Below are 9,988 nucleotides of genomic sequence, written 5' to 3' on the forward strand. Positions count from 1 at the left end.
CCTTTAAACCTTTAAACCACTTGAGCCATCTCTCTCTACTCTACCTGATTGGTTACCCGCCGAAAAGTAGGGGTGTGACAGGGTGTTCGTCTTTGGAGCGAGATGTGCCAGGAAAACCTATATCCAACTGTACACGGCTTAATTCCTTAATATATTCAGTGATTTTATCAATAAAAGAAATATATCAACTGAATATTTTAGTTGAGGGTATACGAGTTTTTAATAACTTAAGAAAAAAATTATTAAAAGATAAAAACTAGAAGTTTTAAAGATGTTTTTTTTTTATTTTTAACCTAGAATTCGGTTTGTTTAGAATATCATTTGATATTTTATATGAATTTTGTCTCTTTGATATTTGTACATTCATCTATTGCAACCAGTGCTTTTAAGGAAGAAAATATTTATGTTCAAGAATATATAGCCTCTTTTGGTGTCGTAACTAGCATAGGAATAGAATGTTTTCTGTGCATTCAGAAGAGACGAGGATCTGTTGTAACAACTCCAACGCAAGATGTCCTCTATTTTTACAACTACTATTTCGGTCTTGGCTCATTTGACATGAAGGAAATAGTAATTTCTTTTTTCTTTTGTGGGGATAAATGATGCACTTTTCAAACCTAGGTTTTAGAATCATTTTGTTTTGGACTTTTGTTCTTCCAAGAGGAATATGAAATTGGAAAAATATTTTCAATTAGGTGATATAATCAAAACAATTGGGAGGAATAAAAACAATTTTCTTTTCAAACCTAAGTTTTGGAACTTTTTTTTTTTTATTTGGGCCCCTCGTTCTTTCAAGGGGAATGTAAAAACGGAAAATTTATTCAATTGGTTGATAAAACTAAAACAATATGGAGGAATAAAAAAAAGGATATGGAAAATAAAAATGATATAACCATATGTTTAAACCGATTAGCCTAAGGTAAAGATCTCAAAATAAACTTTTCTTACTACTTAGATTGAGGGATTTTTCTTAAGAAAATATGTATTTAGTGGTGTTAAGAAAAATCTGCCCTAGAAAAAAATAGCTATTTTTATCTATTCCGTTCTTCATTTATTCCCTCGTGAAGTGACAAGCGAATCTGAAAATTTTCTGGGGGAAAAATTGAATTCGATTTTCTGCTTTACTCTCCGCTTGGCAAATTGTTTAGAGACTTCGCCAGAGAAAAAAAAGTGATTTGGGATTTATTGGTAAATCGTGGTCTCCCCGGCTTCAAGACGAGACGTCTCGTCTTTATGGACGGAAGAAGAATTTTGGTAAAGGCGCGCATACGCTGGAGAAAATGCTTCTTCTGTGAGGTTCTGTTTTTTTATGCGTGCATACATTTATATAACTATATATATGTATATATATATATATATATATATATATATATATATATACATATATATATGTATATATATATATATATATATATATATATTCCTATGAATAAATGCATACATATATAGATAGATACATACATATATAAATATTTAAATGCATCCATATTGTTATATTCATATGATTTATTTGATGAATATATATATATACATATATATATATATATGTATATATATATATATGTATATATATATATATATATATATATATATATATACACATATATACACACATACACACACACACACACACATATATATATATATATATATATATATATATATACATATATATATATATATATATATATATATATATATGTATATATATACACACACACACACACACATATATATATATATATATATATATATATATATATATATATATATATATATATATATATATATATTCATTATATGCTAAACAACTTGTGGTACCATCTATTTTAAGGCAACGCTTGTTCAGTTTTCTGTATCTTTTCTTATCTTCAGGGGTATAATTTTGAAGGCAAATGGCAGACTTTGCTTCTGCACTGCTCCATTTATTTAACTCTTTCCGACAGCTGTTTCAACCAATAACTAATGGCTTTCGTCAGGGCAAATTTACAAAGGAATCAGTATATCTATTTAAAAGTAGTGAAATCATACAGCAGAAAACTTTTAAAAACCTTAAAACATAAAAATGCCCCAAAACGCAATAAATATAAACTTGTAAAATATTTTGCAAAAAAAGAAAATTCATGGAAATGCTACCTAAGACACCACGCTGGATGAAAGAACATAGTCTGAGGAAACTGGAATGTTCAAGACAGGCTGCTGCACCCTGATGGACACTGCTTTAACAGTCACCAGCAACCCACAGTCATCCTCCTCGTGAAGAACTTATTTGTCCTTGGTAAGATAATGTAATGGAGATTTTTGTTGTTGTTGTTGTATGCATTAACGAAAAGCTGTTGTATGACCACATTATTGCAGTGAGCTTCAAGTCTCCTGAGCATTATCGTGGTAGAGCTATCTATGCACTATTGCAGGATATGTTGGTAGGCTTACACTTCCCTTCCGAGCCTCTGTATTTGTAAATTTCATTGGTTTTAGACTCTTTTGCTATTCTAGAAGTGTTTTTCATCACAAGGGCAGTTATAAAGTCTGGCTTGATGTAAATTCTCCACGGCCAGTTATGAAGCCTGGCTTGCTGTAATTTCTCAGCAATGCCTTTTAGATAGTGCCTTTGGTTTTATTCCACAGCGGATGATTCTTTTAAAGACAGCTACTTCTTTTCTGAAGGGCGTTCCATAATCCACATTGTGATATACAAGCGCATCCCTTGTCATTATTTTAGTTCTGGGCTTTTATACAAAATTAATCCATTTTTGTCCTAATGATTTCCTCCGTGATGTTGCCAGGATAGCATCTGTCTCATATGTTGCAATTCTTCACGGATAGCTTTCCAACTACTGAAGCGGGACAAGGTCCTCCTGATGTAAGCACCAACGACGGTCCTCTTGTATGATTCAGGACACTCCCTGTGCGTTGAGGCAACGGCCAACCTTCGTAGATTTCACAAAGACTGATGTGTCACACTGTTGTTCTTGAACATGGACATCAAGGAAAGGAAGAGTTATTTTTCTTAGTATGCTTGTGATGAGATAGGACATTGACTAAAATTTTGGTCTTTTTCTTGTTAATCTATATTGGTTGAAGTTATCATTTGACGATTTAACAGTAAATGAACAATATGTGATATGAAATGTTAAATACTCTGAACGGACAAGGTAAATCGACAGTGGAGGTCCTTTAGAGAGTGGGGTTCCCCTGCTGTATGGGACCGGAAAAGCAACCATCAAAGTAAAAAGTAAAAGACACTGACTGAAAGTTGGTTTTATTGTGGACGCTAAATTCCGATCCACATCAGAAGAGAAGAGATTTAGCCCGAGCAATTTTCAGGTCATCACCATGCAATCCCATTGAATAAATATACATTGATTGTGAACGAGTCTCTCAATTCTGTCTTCTGAATCACTATGAATAATGAATGAGAACATTAGCTATGAATGACTCAAACCTTTGCATGTCTTCCGACGATAGTGTAATTGAATGATTGTAGGTTCGTCGAAAAAAAGTGAAGAATTCACACATTATTTATAGCAACTTGCAATCTATATTCTTTGATTGATGATATTCAATTTTTACACAGTTTTTATTCTTACTGTATAACACAAGGAGATATCGATGAATTTAAGTAGATTATTAAGGACATCATTAATTTCATGTTATATAGAGCATTATGACGCTTGCTTGAAATTTCTTTATGCTTCTAAAACTCTAGCAAGTATTATTATTATTATTATTATTATTATTATTATTATTATTATTATTAATATTTTATTTTTCCCCCTCTATCACAGTCTTTTTAACGGGGGGGGGGGGGGGAGGGTATTTATAGTGTAGGGTTCCGGCTTGCATCCTGTCCCATAAGGTGTCCATCACTTTTCTTATTATGTGCGCGGTTTCTAGGATCACACTCTTCTGCATGAATCCTGGAGCTACTTCAGCCTCTATTTTTTTTCTAGATTCCTTTTCAGGGATCTTGGGATCGTGCCTAATGCTCCTACAGTATGATTATGGGTACAATATCCACTGGTATATCCCATATCCTTCTTATTTCTATTTTTAGGTCTGGATATTTATCCATTTTTTCCCTCTCTTTCGCTTCAACTCTGGAGTCTCATGGTACTGTGATACTTTCTTCTTGATTTTGTCAATCAACGTCACGTCTGGTCTATTTGCGCGTATCACCCTATCTGTTCTGATACCATAGTCCCAGAGGATCTTTGCCTGATCGTTTTTTTATACCACCCTCAGGTTAGTGCTCATACCACGTATTACTGGAAGTTAACTGATGTTTCTTGCACAGGTTCTAGTGGAGGGCTTTTGCCTTTGAATCATGCCTCTTTTTATACTGGTTTTGTGCAAGTGGCGGACATTCGCTTACTCTGTGGTTTATGGTTTCATTTTTCGTGTTGCACTTCCTATATGTGGGAGAGATGTTATTTCCGTCTATCGTTCTTTGAACATATCTAGTTCTTAGGGCCTGATCATGTGCCGCTGTTATCATTTCTTCAGTTTCCTTCTTGAGCTCTCCCCTCAGTAGCCATTGCCACGTGTCATCGCTGGCTAGTTCTTTAGTCTGTCTCATGTATTGTCCGTGCAATAGTTTGTTTTGCCAGTCCTGTGTTCTGTTTGTCATTCTCCTGCCCCTGTATATTTCTGGGTCTTCGTCTACTTATAACAGAACTTCTTCCCATGCACTCTTGAGCTACTCGTCTTCACTGGTTTTCAGATATTGCCCCAGTGCTTTATTCTCGATGTTAATGCAGTCCTCTATATCTAGTAGTCGTCTCCCTCCTTCCTTTCGTGTTATGTGTAGTCTGTCCGTATTTGCTCTTGGGTGTAGTGCTTTGTGTATTGTCATATGTTTATTATTATTATCATTATTATTATTATTATTATTATTATTATGATGATGATGATGGTGATGATGATGATTATTATTAATATTATTATTATTATTGTTATTATTATTAGCTAAGCTACAACCCTACTTGGAAAAGCAGGATGCTATAAGCCCAAAGGCTCCAACAGGGAAAAATATCGCAGTGAGGAAAGGAAACAAGGAAATAACTAAACTATATTAAAGATAAAAGTTGGGCAACATTACTGTTCCTAAAGAACAGAAAAGCAATATTAATTTTCTTTTTAATACAATCGTCTAATAACTGAATGGTTGTTAATATTAATTATGAACTCATCAAATAACATACCTGTCACTGTATTTGGTTATCCGCATAAGGCAAAGGCAAATTTTATTTTATCGACCCCTTCCGGAGTATGAGAATTACAAAATTACACATATATATATATATATTTTACACAAAAACTACAAAAAGAAGAGACCAATAGATTACAACTATATTTATGTACACATATATTTAGCAAGTACATAATTAAAGCATAAAAGGTATTCTGACAAAGGAAAGTACATACATTGAAAAATAATACCAGAATAATGAAAATCCTAGAAAGTATTAAATCTAAAATAAAGACATTATAAGGTTAACAAACTTTGCAAGTCTTTTCAGTTCTCTAGCACTACTTGTATTGAGGAGCAGACTGAATTTAAAAGTGGTAGGTCTTCTACAATAGTAGGGCTTTAGGTATCTCTCTTATTTCTCTAATCACAGGACAAACTAAAACATAATGGTATTCATCCCCAACTTCACTGCCGTTGCATAGTGTGCAAGGGTGCTGATTCTCCTGCCTAGAATATCTTTCAGTTGCTACAGGAAGTTTGTGGGTACCACACCTATATTTACTAAGGGCAATTCTTTCTGGTATATCTAAATTTATAATATACTTTTCTTGGCCAAATTCTGTCATAAAAAGTTTATAATTACTACACAATATATTTCTCTCTACTTCTGCATGCCACTGTTGTCTCTCTATATCTTTGAGTTTCATTTATAGGTTATTTATTATCCACGTGTCATTGAAATTTTCTGGATGATCCCATATATTTGACATACCACATGAATCAAGGATAGTTTTAATTTTATGGATCCAACTAGACTTATACTCATTCGACTCGTAAAGAATTCTAAGAAAACGATAAAAAACATTTGACAATTTAGACGCCTTTGATTTTACAATTCTCCGTTTGCAAATAGATATTTCAATTTTGAATCTGCCAAGATCCCCATATACCATGCAGTTTGCTGTTCGCTTGTTCATGAACTTCTTGTGAAATGTTTCAACATGATCTAGTTTGTGGTAACCCCATATTTCACAACCGTAAGTCAAAATTGGTACAACTAGAGCATCGAATAGATCACAGTTGATATCAATGGGTAATTCAAGTTTTTTTACATTTAATTAACATACTAAATAATGCTCTACGTGCTTGAATGACTTGTTTCTTAATAGCTTTATCCATTTTACCATTATAATTGAACGTAGTACCAAGGTAAATATAATCATCTACAATTTCGATGCTCTCCTCACCATATTTAAAATTCGGGACATCTCTAACTTTTCCTCTAGAAAATACAACTACTTTAGTTTTTGAAACATTAATTTGAAGTTTCCAAGTATCACAATATTCTTTTACTTTGTTTAAAGCGTTTTGTAATTCCTTTGGGGATTCAGCCATTACAATAGTATCATCAGCATGAAGTAAAACATAAATACGCAAAAACATTTCTATATCAATACTACTTAATTTTTCATTTATTTCCCTTGAACACATATCCATCCCATTATACCCCCTGCTAAGAAAAGACTCGAAATCATTTAGGTAGATGGCAAAAAGTATTGGGGAAAGATTCTCACCTTGTCTTACACCTATGTTACATTCGAAAAAGTTAGAAATTTTGTGATTCTACTTTACACATGATTTTGCATTATTAAACATATTATATATGACAGCCATAATATTACCATTAATGCCATGTGAGATTACTTTTCCCCACAAGGACGACCTGTCAACCAAATCGAATGCTTTTCTGTAATCAACGAACAAACAGTATATTCTCTTTTTTCGATGGAGATAGAAATTAACAAGTGAATGCAATACAAAAATATGATCAAGAGTACTATATCCCTCCCTGAAACCAGCCTGCTCCTCACCAAGTTGACCAGTGCTGTCAATATAATCAGTCAACCTTTTATTGACACAAGCGGTAAAAAGCTTCGCTACACAGCTCAGTAGTGTGATACCCCTATAGTTATCAGAGTCGTCAGGGGATCCTTTTTTCTAAAATATGGGTTTTATTATCCCTATACACCAATAATATGGAACAACTGAGGAGATCAACACTATGTTGAAAATTTAATGTTTTATGAAGTACTAACTGATTTTGTAAGTACCTTACTTATACTTCTCTGCCTTATATTTTCTGCATAGCTAGTGTTACATACTAGTGTACGGAATCCGCCAGTAATGACAGCTAAATATTTACATATGCGCACACACCCACACGCACGCACATGCACACAGATTCAACCCTTCCTATCCCTCCCCTTTTCCTTACTACAACCCATCTTACCAGGGTATGACTACTTCCTCTCTCCGCTACCCATGGAACGGGAAGAGTCCGAGCAGGTATACGTTTGGGTATACCGCTCAGCGGGACCAGAACTATATATATATATATATATATATATATATATATATATATATATATATATATATATATGTATATTTATACATGTATATACACACACACACATATATACATATATATATATATATTTATACATATATATATATATATATATATATATAATTTATGTATATATATATATATATACAGTATATATATATATATATATATATATATATATTATATATATATATACTGTATATATATATATATTTACACAGATAGCCAGAGACCTGCTCTTTGCTATAGAATATGGGAGATAATGAGTGAATAAGGTAAGATGTTAATAGATTAAAAGAATAGTAGGATAAAGGATAGATATTAGAAGTATAGATGATAGAAGGATTGATAAGATAGATGTAGGCGTTGGCTAGGATGAGAATGTGTAGATCACGTGATTGGCATGCATAGAATTCTATATTCGTCGCCAGTCAATGTGAAATATGATTAAACCTTGAAATAACGTATGGAAAAAATAGAGTATTCCATTCACATTTTTCCATCATATCAAAAGAAAATGCAATCATGGTATGTCATCTTTTTCATTCTAAATCATAAGATACAGTTGACTTATAAGCTAGAGTTATGATGTATATATATACTGTATAGGTATATATGTACATTAATTATATTTATTTACGTCATAATCAAAACAGAAATAGTTTTTATTGATTCAAGACTATATGACAATATGTAGACAAAAAGAGAAAGATTCCTCCCTCCTCCCCCCAAGTCTCTCATCTTAGAAGTTTAAATATTATTCTTGAGAGAGTAGAGTTTCCAGCAGCCTGAAGCCAACTTTCCATAAGGAGAACTGGAAGATGGCTGGAACATGACCAAGATGAGGATTCCAGTCCCCTCCCTTGGGTAATCAAGTAGCATGTAAAGAAGAGGGTCTCTCTATCTGGATCAACAATCCCAGATGGGTGAGGAATGCGGACTCTCTCTCTCTCTCTCTCTCTCTCTCTCTCTCTCTCTCTCTCTCTCTCTCTCTCTCTCTCTTTGTGGATTTTATGTCAGTTACCTCGATTAATAGTCTAATAAAGATGATGGTTTTAAGTGGATAATTTTCACTGATGTAATGATACTATGATTTGATCTTTGTGGTCCTCAAAATTCATATTAAGATGTTTTATAATATATCTAATTATATATATATATATATATATATATATATATATATATATATATACATATATATATATATTTATATATATATACATACAGTATATATACTGTATATATGTATGTATTTATATATACAATATATATATATGTATATATATGTATTATATACTATATATATGTATATATATATATATATATATATATATGTATATATATATATATATTTATATATTCTACTATTAGTGTGCTTTTTTCCCATTGGTATGGGGTAACACATTTGCCTCCTTTTGAAGGACTTTGCTTTGGCTTTGGGCTGGACCGTAGTCCCGACCAGCTGCCCTGCCTGACATCGCCTAGACCCCGGTAGCGTAGGTCTGTGTGTTGTACCACCCACCATCGCCCTTCCTCCTAGCAGCGAGGAGTCATGGCGTAGTTAGGTCGACAGTTAGAGACGTGTGAAGTGTCTGTTATGTTTTTTTTGTAGAAGGTCTTGTAATGGCTTTTTTTATGTGTGTATTAGTCTGTAACACCCATTTACTTTACGCAAACCTATCCGTCGATTACATACATAATCTTGAGGTGTCTACACGGATAGCAAAGTGTCCAACTTTCTGACTGGTCGGGTTCGGAGTTGAGCCTGGGCCACAGACTTGCAGCCCAAACCAACTCAGCCATCGAGGCTCCATATATATATATTTATATATATATATATATATATATATATATATATATATATATATATATATATATATATTTATATATATATATATATATATATATATATATATATATATATATATATATATATACATACATATATATATACATTTTATATATATATATATATATATATATATATATATATATATCCCTAGATTATAATTATTGATATATTTATTATTATTCTCTGCTCAAAAATTTTATGATAGAAAGATGTATAGATATTAAATAATTATAATTATAAAAGGGATTACTCGATGAGAGTATGATGAGGAACAGATGGAAATGGTTTGGGCATGCTCTTTGCACTTGCCAAGAGGGATTAGTTCACAAAATTTTCAACTGGGTTTCACAAGGCACTAGAAGATTAGGAAGACCCAGGCCTACGTGGCTGATGACTATGAAGTGTGAAGTAGATGATGAATTGAGTAGTAGTAATTTAAAAGCATAATATAGAGACACCTGATGAAATGTAGGAGATGATGATGATATTTAATAAGTCATGAACAAGAATGTTAAACTGAAATTTGCTAATTTCC

Source organism: Palaemon carinicauda, chromosome 29 (genome assembly GCF_036898095.1).
Source record: "Palaemon carinicauda isolate YSFRI2023 chromosome 29, ASM3689809v2, whole genome shotgun sequence".
Classification (NCBI taxonomy): Eukaryota; Metazoa; Arthropoda; class Malacostraca; order Decapoda; family Palaemonidae; genus Palaemon; species Palaemon carinicauda.